A 14,126-nucleotide genomic window follows, 5' to 3' on the forward strand; every position below is an offset into this window, starting at 1 on the left:
CACGATGACATCTACCAGCAGCACAATGCAATATGTCACGAAGCTCGCATTGTACATACATGGTTCGAAGAGCACCAGGATGAGTTTACCGAACTCCCTTGGCTACCAAACCCTTCAGATTAAAACCCAATCGAGAAACCGTGGGACCACCTCGATCGGGCTGTTCGCGTCATACATCGTCAACCGAGAAATCTTGCAATATCGTGGCAGTGGAGTCGGCATGGCTTCACATCCCTATCTGTACCTTCCAGAAAGTCATTACTCTCTTCCTGCACATCTCACAGGAGTCTGTGCTACAAAAGCTGGGTACTCAGGCTTTTGACAGGCGGTCACATTAATCTGACTAGACAAATGTAGTTCGCAAAGGCAACAGACTACATTGACATGTGTTAGCCTTCTGCTTATATCGTCTAGCTGTGCAATGGGGCTGTCTCCCCATTTGTGTGAGCGAATGTTCAGTATACACAACTGCTATTCATCAAATGAAACTTTAAAGTCTGATTCTCCTTTATATATAACATTGTGAGTTTACATTGTGAGTTTATATAGGCCAGTACTCCACAAAGAGCAGTCAGCAATGCAGCGTACATCAATCTACCTCTCTCAGCGTCTGTAACCTAATAAGGATTGCTTATTGCTTATATTGCTTAGTGGCAGCTCAACAGGTGGGTGCCTATTCATCAGAATGCTCGTGAGACATGACACTTTCTTATGTAACATTTCTTTGTATTGTGGTCAGTTGAATGTGGTATGGCAGCAACACACCACACTCAGCTGACCGCAATACAAAGAGATGACGAGTTTCATTTTCAAAATAAACCAAAAGACGTCAAAAAAACGCAGTATATTGTCAGTAAATTAAAATAGATTGCCTTACAGCCCATATGGTTATTTCAGCTTACAGATCCATGATTTGAATGTACGAGCAAACATACATCATCTTCAAAACATATAATTCTAACTGACTGAGAAAACTAATCTGTATATCCTAGGAGAGGGTACTGTGTTTGAATTTACAATATCAGAAAGCAAAATAATGTATGAGAGATGCAGTAACCAGCTTTCAATCACTTATTAATTAGCAACCTATGAGCCCATATTTCATTGCAAGGAAGAATGCAACCCGATACATGCTCACGGAATACTGCCAAATTAACCTCACCACGAAAACTGAACTTCATCGTAGCAAATAAACTGTAATGATCTCATAATTCATAATGTGGTGTGATATATGCTCAACAGTATGGACATCCGCTGAACAAAGGCAGCTTTACTGTCCACACCATTACACAGAAAAAAAGTCTCTTCGACTACTATATCCAGAATCAGAACAAGTGACAGAACAAAATTGACGGATAGAAAGGCTGAATCCCTTCAAGTAAGGAAGCTCACACGGCTAACAGCCTGCAAACAATTTCTGTTGAGTGGGAGAAAATCGACTCGCCAAAGATTTAAAATTGTCCCACTGACCAAGCAAAGAGGTTATTACAGAGCTTGTACGTATTGCTCGAAACTGGTTATAGCGTGTTCGCATAGAGTTTAGCAAGTATAAGTATCATAAGCTACAGAAAGCAAAACATAATGTGAGGAAACTGGAAGTGCCGAATAAACAGGCACTTTTCATCATTCCCGCCCCCCCCCCCTCCCCTTGATAATTAGAACAACTTTAGAGGAGACCGATAGAGGATATTGCAGATTGTCTAAAGACATCCTAACCCTAACTACTAAAAGACAAAATTTCTTGAATAGCAGTATTAATGAAAGAAATGCGTATTATATTATGAATAAATAGGTTAATCTCATGGCAATGCCTCTTGTGTTACTATACACATTCTCTGCGAATAGCCAGTAGTTGATGGTGGCAGGTTTTTCATTCTGATTCAGCTATGGTACTCAATATCGGTCATTGTAGTTCTAAAAGAAAGACCCATGAGCCGTGCCTGACCCCTTTAGCTCTGCTATGCCGGTACCCAGTTCTGCTTTCTATTTCTTCCACTTCTTCTGACGGGAGCTTTACAGAGTTTTATGTAGGTTCTTTTCCATTTAAACTTTATTACCAATCGTTAAATATATACGTATAACACGCTTATAGCAGAATCATTTGCCTGAGCAACGTAACACTGATCGCTGAAATCAGAAGTTAATTTCAGAGTGTTACAAAAGCATTTCCAAAGACAGTAATCAAATAATACTAGCGAAGAAAATAAAAAATGGTAACATGATATTTCAGTAACACAACGAAAAGCAAGTGGTTTACAATGTCCACTATTAGTTGGTCCAAGTTATGACTGGATTCATATCATAACCTAATAAATCATAACAATAAGCACATGATTGTAGGGATCTCAGTATCACTAACTACTCTCGTATACACTGATTACTCATCCACTACACGCCACTCGGTACCATCCATAACGATGTCACTATATTCAACACCACTAGGGCCAACTGATCACTAATCCTCTTGTTGAGCGTGGTCGATACAAAACCCTATCCACATCTGTATAATACCTACATTCACTGAATGGACAGCTGACAAAAAAAATCAATTAACACTTCTTGCCTAAACAACAAAAAATCTAATTAGTGTATCTCTTCTTGCTGAGAAATATATATCTAGGAAATACATCACTTTATATACAAATTGAATACATCGTGCACCTCCTGCAAGGAAAAACAGTAGATTTATGTACAGCTCCCGTCTTATACCCATGCAAAGTCCCTAGAAAATTAGTTTCACAGCCTGTCCATGGCTTCACCTTCCTTGGGCACATAGTCAGGTCACCACGTTCCATCACACTACGAGTGCAAAAAGCTGTGATACTTTTCCATAAGTTCCTTGATACCCGTTTCCGCAGTATTTTTTTTTTTACTGCTTTCCGTTTTTTAATTCTAAGTTACTCTTTGTACTTTACTTTTCTTTTAACTTAGTGTTCTGTTCATGAGCAAATCACAGTTAATTCTTTGCATTTTCCCGTGTAGAATTTTTTACTTTACTTGACGGCCACTCAAAGGATCTTGTAGTAGTATTTTCAGACTGAGATGGGATTTTTTTTTTTTTAATTACGTGACATTTCAGTTCTTGGAAGTGATTGAACTTGAAAAGGCTCTCCAACCACTGTTTCCTTAGAAGCGTGTGCAACATTATCGCATGTGGGTGTGTCTTCCATTACTAAGCCGGGAACCTATGCTACATCTGCATCTACATACATAATCCGCAAACTACAATTCGGTGCATGACGGAAGGTACTTTCTACCGCTGCTGGTCATTTCCTTTCCTGTTCCACTTGCTAACTGAACGAGGGAAAAACGACTATCTATATGCCTCCTTACGTGCACAAATATCTCTTATCTTGTCACTGTGGTTGTCACGCGAAATGTGCCTTTCATTCCGTAGTCAGCTTTAAATGCTGGTCCTCTAAATTTTCTCAACATGTTGTCTTTCCTCCAGGGATTCCCACTTGAGTTCACGAAGCATCTCTGCAATACGCTTTTGTTGGTCGAACCTACCGGTAATGAATCTAGTAGCCTGTGTCTGAATTGCTTTGGTGCGTTCCTTTAATCCCAAACACTGGAGCAGTGCTCAAGAATGGTTCGCACTTGTGTTCTGTACACGGTTTGCTTTACGGATGAGCTATACTTTCCTAGAATGTTGTCAGTTAACCGAAATCGACCATCCTCCTTCCCAGCAACAGAAATGAAATTCACGTTACATTTCATATCACTTTGCAGCTTAACGCCCAAATATTTAATTAACGTGACTGTGTCAAGCAGCACACCACTAATACTGAACTCGAACATTTCTTATCAGCCTGCATTAGTTTACGTTTTCTTTGTCTAGAGCAAGCTGCCATACATCAAAACAAATAGAAAAGCTGTCTAAATCATCCTATATGCTCCTAAAAATCACTTGACAACGACATTTTCCCGTACAGTGCAATACTGCGTCATCAGCAAACAGTCACAGATTACTGCTCACCCAATCTGTCAAATCGTTTATATATACACCAAAGAAGAGTGTCTACATCTACATCTACATGACTACTCTGCAATTCACATTTAAGTGCTTGGCAGAGGGTTCATCGAACCACAATCATACTATCTCTCTACCATTCCACTCCCGAACAGCGCGCGGGAAAAACGAACACCTAAACCTTTCTGTTCGAGCTCTGATTTCTCTTATTTTAGTTTGATGATCATTCCTACCTATGTAGGTTGGGCTCAACAAAATATTTTCGCTTTCGGAAGAGAAAGTTGGCGACTGAAATTTCGTAAATAGATCTCGCCGCGACGAAAAACGTCTTTGCTTTAATGACTTCCATCTCAACTCGCGTATCATATCTGCCACACTCTCTCCCCTATTACGTGATAATACAAAACGAGCTGCCCTTTTTTGCACCCTTTCGATGTCCTCCGTCAATCCCACCTGGTAAGGATCCCACACCGCGCAGCAATATTCTAACAGAGGACGAACGAGTGTAGTGTAAGCTGTCTCTTTAGTGGACTTGTTGCATGCCAATCAAAACGCAACATTTGGCTCGCCTTCCCCACAATATTATCTATGTGGTCTTTCCAACTGAAGTTGTTCGTAATTTTAACACCCAGGTACTTAGTTGAATTGACAGCCTTGAGTATTGTACTATTTATCGAGTAATCGAATTCCAACGGATTTCTTTTGGAACTCATGTGGATCACCTCACACTTTTCGTTATTTAGCGTCAACTGCCACCTGCCACACCATACAGCAATCTTTTCTAAAACGCTTTGCAACTGATATTGGTCTTCGGATGACCTTACTAGACTGTAAATTACAGCACCATCTGCGAACAACCTAAGCGAACTGCTCAGATTGTCACCCAGGTCATTTATATAAATCAGGAAGAGCAGAGGTCCCAGGACGCTTCCCTGGGGAACACCTGATATCAATTCAGTTTTACTCGATGATTTGCCGTCTATTACTACGAACTGCGACCTTCCTGACAGGAAATCACGATCCAGTTGCACAACTGAGACGATGCCCCATAGGCCCGCAGCTTGATTAGAAATCGCTTGTGAGGAACGGTGTCAAAAGCTTTCCGGAAATCCAGAAATACGGAATCAACCTGAGATCCCCTGTCGATAGCGGCCATTACCTCGTGCGAATAAAGAGCTAGCTGCGTTGCACAATAACGATGTTTTCTGAAACCATGCTGATTACGTATCAATAGATCGTTCCCTTCGAGGTGATTCATAATGTTTGAATACATTATATGCTCCAAAACCCTACTGCAAACCGACGTCAATGATATAGGTCTGTAGTTCGATGGATTACTCCTACTACCCTTCTTAAACACTGGTGCGACCTGCACAATTTTCCAATCTGTAGGTACAGATCTATCGGTGAGCGAGCGGTTGTATATGATTGCTAAGTAGGGAGCTATTGTATCAGCGTAATCTGAAAGGAACCTAATCGGTGTACAATCTGGACCTGAAGACTTGCCCGTATCAAGCGATTTGAGTTGCTTCGCAACCCCTAAGGTATCTACTTCTAAGAAACTCATGCTAGCAGCTATTCGTGTTTCAAATTCTGGAATATTCCATTCGTCTTCCCTGGTGAAGGAATTTCGGAAAACTGCGTTCAAGAACTCCGCTTTAGCGGCACAGTCGTCGGTAACAGTACCATCGGCACTGCGCAGCGAAGGTATTGACTGCGTCTTGCCGCTTGTATACTTTACATACGACCAGAATTTCTTCGGATTTTCTACGAAATTTCGAGACAATTAAAGGCATCTCGCATTGAAGTCCGTGCCGAATTTCGCGCGTCTGTAAATTTTAGCCAATCTTCGAGATTTCGCGTTCTCCTGAACTTCTCATGCTTTTCCGTTGCCTCTGCAACAGCGTTCGAACCTGTTTTGTGTACCATGGGGGATCAGTTCCATCTCTTACCAATTTATGAGGTATGAATTTCTCAATTGCTGTTGCTACTATATCTTTGAATTTGAGGCACATCTCGTCTACATTTGCATAGTCAGTTCGGAAGGAATGGAGATTGTCTCTTAGGAAGGCTTCTAGTGACACTTTATCCGCTTTTTTAAATAAAATTATTTTGCGTTTGTTTCTGGTGGATTTGGAAGAAACGGTATTGAGCCTAGCTACAACGACCTTGTGATCACTAATCCCTCTATCAGTCATGATGCTCTCGATTACCTCTGGATTGTTTGTGGCTAAGAGGTCAAGTGTGTTTTCGTAACCATTTACAATTCGCGTGGGTTCGTGGACTAACTGCTCGAAATAATTTTCGGAGAAAGCATTTAGGACAATCTCAGAAGATGTTTTCTGCCTACCACTTCTCCGCACTCCTTTCGCACTTCCCCGGGGCACTCCTGAATTGCGGGAATGCGGGGTTGAATCTGCTTTATTAAGTCTGCAACAGTGTCTTCTTGTCCATTGTCAGTGTCTGCCTCTGGGGTAGTTGTTCTGGAAAACGTGCCATTGGCTATGTCAGCATATGGCAGAGGGACACGGCTAAGCTGGCTGCCGAATTACAGACATAACAATTCCTGACTAGCCCTCATATATAACTAATACTTGGAATCATCTCACATTTACAGAAGAATGGTTATGGCACTTGAAATCTATCCGAACAACTCTGACACCATTTTCAACACTGTAGTACTTGTTTTTGGACTACGTTCTGGGGTAAATGTCTAAACTCTACCAAAAACAGATAAAATTTTTATTTAAATTTTTTTAGGAAATGTCTAGAGTTGACTCAAGAAATCTACTCAGATCAGTAATCTTAATGTTATGGCGGCCACCCTAATCCCCGTGTTGTGTGACTTTAGGTTGTCACTAAACTCTGTGAAGACTAATTCAGTACAGAAAGAAATAAACACACCATCGCACTCGCACGTCCTACGTACTCACATCGCTGGCACAAAACCCTACCCCCAGCACCACCACCCTCATTCAGCGCCTTCCGGGCAACCACTCAATAGGCAGTAATTTTAAATTTAAACTTGCTTTTCTCTCTTTCAAATTGGCGACATTTTCAAATTTAATTGCGTTTAGTTCTCTCCCCCTTTTTCTTTCTTTCTCTTCCTCTGTGTGTTCAGCATCGCCAGTGGTCGGCATGTTCATATTTCATGTTTTTTAAAGCCTAAAAACAGACTATCACAGCGTCACAGAGCAAGAGACGTAAGACCATCGTATCTTCATGTCACAGCAGTACTGCATCGTGTCTGCCACGGAGTTGCTGAGCAACTGGGCTGCTAACCTCACTTCCATTATGACATTTACAAAACTAATACGCCTACTTGCGATACTGTTGCCTATATGGACTCCTTCCTTAATTTGCAAATTGTGTAGTAGTTCAAATAGATATCACGAAAAGATATTACCTTGCCCATTTCAAAAATGTTTTTTCTCTCTTAATGCATTTCCCACAAGTTTTAGCATGTGGGGTGAAGCTGGCAGAAATGCACCTTAAAAACTGTTATCCTGAACTAGACAGGTGGTCTTTAGTTCTTCGACGTCGAGATTGCAACCCAAGCATTTGGCGACGGACGACCTGCAGGTACAACCGTCGCACTAATTGAATACAACTGGCGCTGGCAAGGATGATACACTGTTTAACTAAGTGACCTTTCCACTCCCCAGTTATTCCACAGGTCAAAAAATACTCCACTGGTAGCTTCCACGAGCCATTAATAGCAACGACCATTAATACGCATGCCTCTTTAGGTGTAGATAAACTTTTCATAGCAATAGAATCATAATATTTTGCATTTTCAACTTCTATGTGTTGCCTGATTGCAATTTCATCAGTTAAAAAACTGCACAGAATTTTATTACTTTGTCCCCGATGGAAAGCTTTTGCTCTAATAATGGCAAATCCAGGAAACTATTAAAATACTCTTAGGTGGATTCGTCCCACCTTAATCCGCACACGTCATCGGTTGTGGATTAAACAACCACTGAAATTATAATTAAAACGTTCTTACTTTCTGGTATTGTACTTTCGTTTCTTAGTTTTAGAGGCATTCAGAATGAAAACGCTGATTTCACAAATGGGAAGGTAGGAAAGACTAATGATACAGCATTTTACCTGATGCGAGCACTCGAACTGAAGTTCGGTCAGGATCTTCTTCCTGAAAATGCTGGGAACACATTCTGCTCCATTTGTTTGTTTTCCAGTCTATCTTTCTTACAGTATGAACCCAGATAGCTCTACGAGTCTCACTGGTCCGAAATCTGAAATAAAATGACAAGAAAAAACCGCTATACGAAAAGTAAAGAAGGTCGAAAATTCCACGAATATAAACAATAATATTAAATGAATGAGGCCACTTACGTACGGAACGTGACTGCTTTTAACATGGTTGTACCATCCCAATGGTTAGTAAAACTGTTAACAACGCAAATCACGATTACCAAGTAAAAAGCTTCCGCAATTCTACATAGTGGCACAGACGAAAACGAGCCTTCACATGACGGAGCTCGGTGTCAATCAGCTTCAAGTCAATGACTTCATGCCATCTCCCCTCCTACATACCTCCACATAAATACCAAGAAACCCTAATACGTGGAAAATACATTCCAAAGAGAACGCATTACCTGTGTGGTACATTAATGTATGTGTTAAATCTATCTCAACTATCAAGAAAACTTCCTAACACGCAACACTGAAAAATCTATTCGAGAGGAGTACACCTGCAAAGTTCCTCTGCAGCAAGGCACACAAGCTACTTAACGCATATAAAACCTAAGCCAACGATATCCCACGTGAAATATCTTTTGAAAACGCACAAACTACCTAGTACGTAAAAACTCATGCAAATCCTACTCAAACGAATACATAAAGTGTTCAGCACACAGCATTTACAAAATTCTATACCAGCGAGAACTCACAAACCAACTAGTACATATGACGTACGTATAATCTTTCACACAAACCGCCTGGATCACAAAAACATACGTAAAATCTGTTCAAAAGAACTCACAAACAGCATGGCACATAATACATACACAAAGCGCCTCGCACATCAAAACATGTGTTAAAATCTATATGACAAAACATCTGCCTCATCAAGAAATATGTAAAATCTGTAAGTCGAACTCGAAAACTGCCTGGCACGTAACACAAAGTGCCTGACACATCAAAACACATGACAGAAACGCATCTAAGCTACCACTCACACAAAAATGACACTGACAGCATCTAAATACACAAAGAGACTTAACTAACACACATTTACAAAAACACTAAATAACTCTCGGTGAAACCAAAACGACAGAAAATGTGTCACCCCAATACTTCCTGATACTGAGATCTGCACTGGACTCAGTTTAAACCACACGTATGTACCTCACTTTTTGCCAACTGCGCTCTAAATCTTTTACATGCAGAAATATGCTACAGTGCTTGTTGGAAATCTCTGACAATCAATTCACTGATTCCTAGTGATTCAGAGGTTTCACTTCACTTGTTATCATCAATATAACGCAGATCTAACACTATTCCACTCTCATCAGATAACAGAAATAGACACATTTCAATCTCTAGCAATGGCAGGCTACGTTTTAATCCCCTACTCCGCATCTGGAAAAAGAAACACAGCCTGGCACAAGGAGCCACAACAGTAGTAAGCTCGTTTCTCACTGACACTTCGAACACTACCTTCTCATTTATTCATTTCTCGTGGTCAGAGATGTACTTCTCAGGTTTTATTCCTGGCTACTCCTGTTCATCTACATACACATTAAAACATAAATCAAGTTTACCTGTCGAAAATGATTCAGATATACGTTCTTCTCTCAGTTCTGGAGTAACAGATACTGAAAGTTTAACACTTGTATATACAGATTTCGTTGGAATAGCTGCAACCTCTTCCATATTACAAATACTGGTGGTCAAAGTGCCATCTGAGCTCTGCTCATTCTTAACAAAAATGGTTCAAATGGCTCTGAGCACTATGGGACTTAACATCTATGGTCATCAGTCCCCTAGAACTTAGACCTACTTAAACCTAACTAACCTAAGGACATCATACACATCCATGCCCGAGGTAGGATTCGAACCTGCGACCGTAGCAGTCGCGCGGTTCCGGACTGAGCGCCTAGAACCGCTAGACCACCGCGGCCGGCCATTCTTAACAGTCAGGTGTTCCTCGGTAGCACTGAATTCAGAGTCTTCATTACCTGTTTCTACCACCTTTTTCGTGCTGGCGGTTTGAATCATCGCAGTTACTTCCCCATCGCATGGTTCTGCGGTGCCGTCACCTTCTGCCATCATAGTCGCTGTAATTTGTGATAGGATCCCGATTTGTTCATTCGGAATACCTACGGTGTTGAAGCTCTCTGCTGCCATTGGTGCATACGACTAATGCACGTTTGAGGCTTGATCGTTCTCAACCATTCTTTGACATGAGTTTCTGCGGTGTAGTGGCTCTCCACGGGTGCAGACATCGAATTCTGTGCCACGCTTTCGCTTTCTTCCTGTATGGCAATTCTTAAACCAGTGTCTTAAACCAGTGCCAAACTTACTGGTCTTACTTCCCTTAGCGGTTGGTACTTCGCCTGTCTCTCGCCAACTGTCTTCAATATAGGCGTCAAATTTCGTATTTGGGGCCTCGATTTGCGTTCCCGACTAGGTTAACTTAGTTATCTGTGCCTGCATTTCTGTACTCTGTTCCTGCGTGTCTGCTCTATGCTCATGTTATTTTTGTCATCATCTCAGTTAACCTAGAGCTCCACGCATGGTACCATGCCCCCAGCACCTGCAATTGCCTAACATCAGCTTTTGGAATGTAATGAAGTCGAATCCGGTTGGAGCTTGTACTACCGTTATAGCCATGGTTTGCGTGATTACGGTTTCATCGGGCAGTGACGATACCCGCCCACCCGTTGCGGGCTATTCTTTTCCCCGCTTACCCTGCCATCTGTAGAGTCCATTCCGGCACCATAAACACGGGCTACTTTGGCCCACTTTTGAAGAATTTCATACGATTTACCCTTCAAGCCAAATCATTTTTTACTTATTCAAACTACATTGAGCAAGCAGTAAAGGAAAGAAAAGAAAAATTTGGAGTCAGAATTAAAATCCACGGAGAAGAAATAAATACTTTGAGATTCGCCAATGACATTGTAATTCTGTCAGAGACAGCAAAGGACCTGGAAGAGCAGCTGAACGGAATGGACAGTGTCTTGAAAGTTGGATATAAGATGAACATCAACAAAAGCAAAACGAGGATAATGGAATGTAGTCGAATTAAATCGGGTGATGCTGCGGGAATTAGATTAGGAAATGAGACGCTTAAAGCAGTAAATGAGTTTTGCTATTTGGGGAACAACATAACTGATGATGGTCGAAGTAGAGCGGATATAAAATGTAGACTGGCAATGGCAAGGAAAGCGTTTCTGAAGAAGAGAAATTTGTTAACATCGAGTATAGATTTAAGTGTCGGAAAGTCGTTTCTGAAAGTATTTGTATGGAGTGTAGCCATGTCTGGAAGTGAAACGCGGACGATAAATAGTTTAGACAAGAAGAGAGTAGAAGCTTTCGAAATGTGGTGCTACCGAAGAATGCTGAAGATTAGCTGGGTAGATCTCATAACTAATGAGGAGATATTGAACAGAATTGGAGAGAAGAGAAATCTGTGGCACAACATGACTGGAAGAAGGGATCGGTTGGTAGGGCATATTCTGAGGCATCAAGGGATCACCAACTTAGTATTGGAGGGCAGCGTGAAGGGTAAAAATCGTAGAGGAAGACCAAGAGATGAATACACTAAACAGATTCAGAAGGATGTAGGTTGCAGTAAGTACCGGGAGATGAAGAAGCTTGCACAGGATAGAGTAGCATGGAGAGCTGCATCAAACCAGTCTCTGGACTGAAGACCACAAAACAACAACAACCTTTTTATACAACTACAACATCTTATATTTTAGATGCTGCACACTTTTTGATCTAAAAATATTTTTTTCTATTTTTTTTTAATTTTTTAATTTTGGGCCAATGTTAGTTTTTCAACAGAAAAAGCGTGGTATAAAGTCAAGTGACAAAGAAAGACCTGGGTATTTCAAAACGCACGTTCTTTAATGATTATAGTAATATTTTACACCAAGTTAAAAATGCATAGGTAAGTCAAAGTGTAAAAAAAAAGTTTCAAAGAAGTTAAAGTTCTTTCAAAAAATTAATTTTTATGTTTAAATGAAATGAACTTTAAAAAGGCCTTTTTTTACGAGCTTTGGTGGCTGAATAACTTTCACAATCTCAGACCACTGGTAAAATAACGTATCCTTTTCTTGGAGTTACTTCCAAAATTTCTTGGTCGGCGCCATACAGTCCACTGTCGCTCCATCCTCTTTCCACAAAGAGCATCAACCCAGGGAATCGGAGTCCGTTCCAATAAACAACAACAAATTTGTCCTTTTCTACAAGTTCCTTCATGTCTTCATTGCTTCCTTTTGGGTCTTCAACATTTGCAGTTGGGAAGCTTGTACTGGGTCTTCAATTGTCTAAGTTAATTGGTTTACCTGGTTCATTGACACTAAAAGAGCCTTCATCGCTGCTGGAAGAAACCAGGTCGGTGTGACATGAGGACATTGAGCTGAAATTGTCATCATCGTCAACTATTGATGAAGGGCTTTCCGCTCTTTTATCCCTTCTTTTCTTTTTGTTTCCGTCTAATTTTTTTTCTAGTTTCTTCTTTTCCTTTTCAAATTTTTTCTGGTTTTTCAATGCTTCTTTGCCTTTCTTTTTCTCATCTATTTCATTCTGCTGTTTTTGTTGGTACTGAAGGATTTCAATTGAAGATATAGCTTTCCTGCAGGGACTTCCAATTTTCGACGTTTTGTTGTGCATGGCTGAACAACTTCTTGTCTTTTCTCCTTAAGGTGTTCGATAAATGTTTGTCCTATTAAATCAGGGTTAACAGAAGCATTGTATGATGGCAAACGCTTGACAATCTCTTCTTTGCTGATCAGGTCGATTCCGGCCTTTTTAAATCCAGCCAAAAGATTATCCCGTACATTCAACTTTATGCTGTGTAAGGCCTTTTTTAACAATCTTGGGAAAATGTTCTTTGATAGCGTGGATGCATTTTTGCCACTGTCTGATTGCTTCCACTCTGTAAGAACTTGTCTCCATTTCATTCTGAGGGGCCTAAAGTAATCTAAATCAAGTGGCCGTGTTAAATGCAAAGAGTTCGCAGGCAGAGAGACAAATTGGATGTTGTTCTCTTCACAAAGTTTAAGAACATTCACACTTATATGTGAACTGAGATTGTCACCGATGACTACTTTTTTCCCTTCTTGTTTTTATAGAACAGGAAGTAGATGAGTTGAGAACCAATCCTCAAAAGTTGCACCAACAATCCATCCTTGTTTTGTCCTGTTACATCGTGCCCCTTCAGGGCCGTTTTCAGTCCATGTACTCCATAAATGCTCTGCTTTATACATAACATAAGGAGGCAACGACTCACCATTGGCATTACCACAGAACATGACACTTACGTTAGATTTGGTGGAATTCATTATCCGTTTTGGGTACTTGCCGCCTCTCCTACAATTCAATTTTTTCTTTCTGGGCCATCTGACATACAAGTTTCGTCGTAGTTATAAATTTTATCTGGCGATACATCATTGACTGCCTCTTTCAGATTCTCAGTGTACTCTGTTATTATTTTTTCATCAATCTGAGTTCGATTACGTTTGATGTTAGACGAAAACTTGACTGTCAACTGAGGATGTCCCTTTAAGAATGACTTAACCCAGTCAAGAACCGGAATATTGTTACAAAAACATTGTAAAGTCTTTCCTTGTCTAGTAAGGTAGGTTTTTATGATGTGCCTCAAATCAAGTTCATCTAGTGGGAAACCATATTGACAGATTTTTTCGATATGACTAGCAAAAGCTAATTCTTCTTCTTGCAAAAATACTTTAGGGTGGCCTGGGGAACGTGAAAATGCATTCTTCAACTTGTTTTTAATAGTGCTTCTGGGCACTCGGAAATATTCATCAGCCTGCCTTAGTGTGATTTCATCAGATCTGATGGTTTCTAAACAAGTTTGAACATGTTCGTTGCTGTAGTCAGCATATTTTCGGCTCCCAGGAAGACGTGTGTAATTGTAGGTCATCTTGAACAA

Source organism: Schistocerca piceifrons, chromosome X, assembly GCF_021461385.2.
Source record: "Schistocerca piceifrons isolate TAMUIC-IGC-003096 chromosome X, iqSchPice1.1, whole genome shotgun sequence".
Taxonomy (NCBI): domain Eukaryota; kingdom Metazoa; phylum Arthropoda; class Insecta; order Orthoptera; family Acrididae; genus Schistocerca; species Schistocerca piceifrons.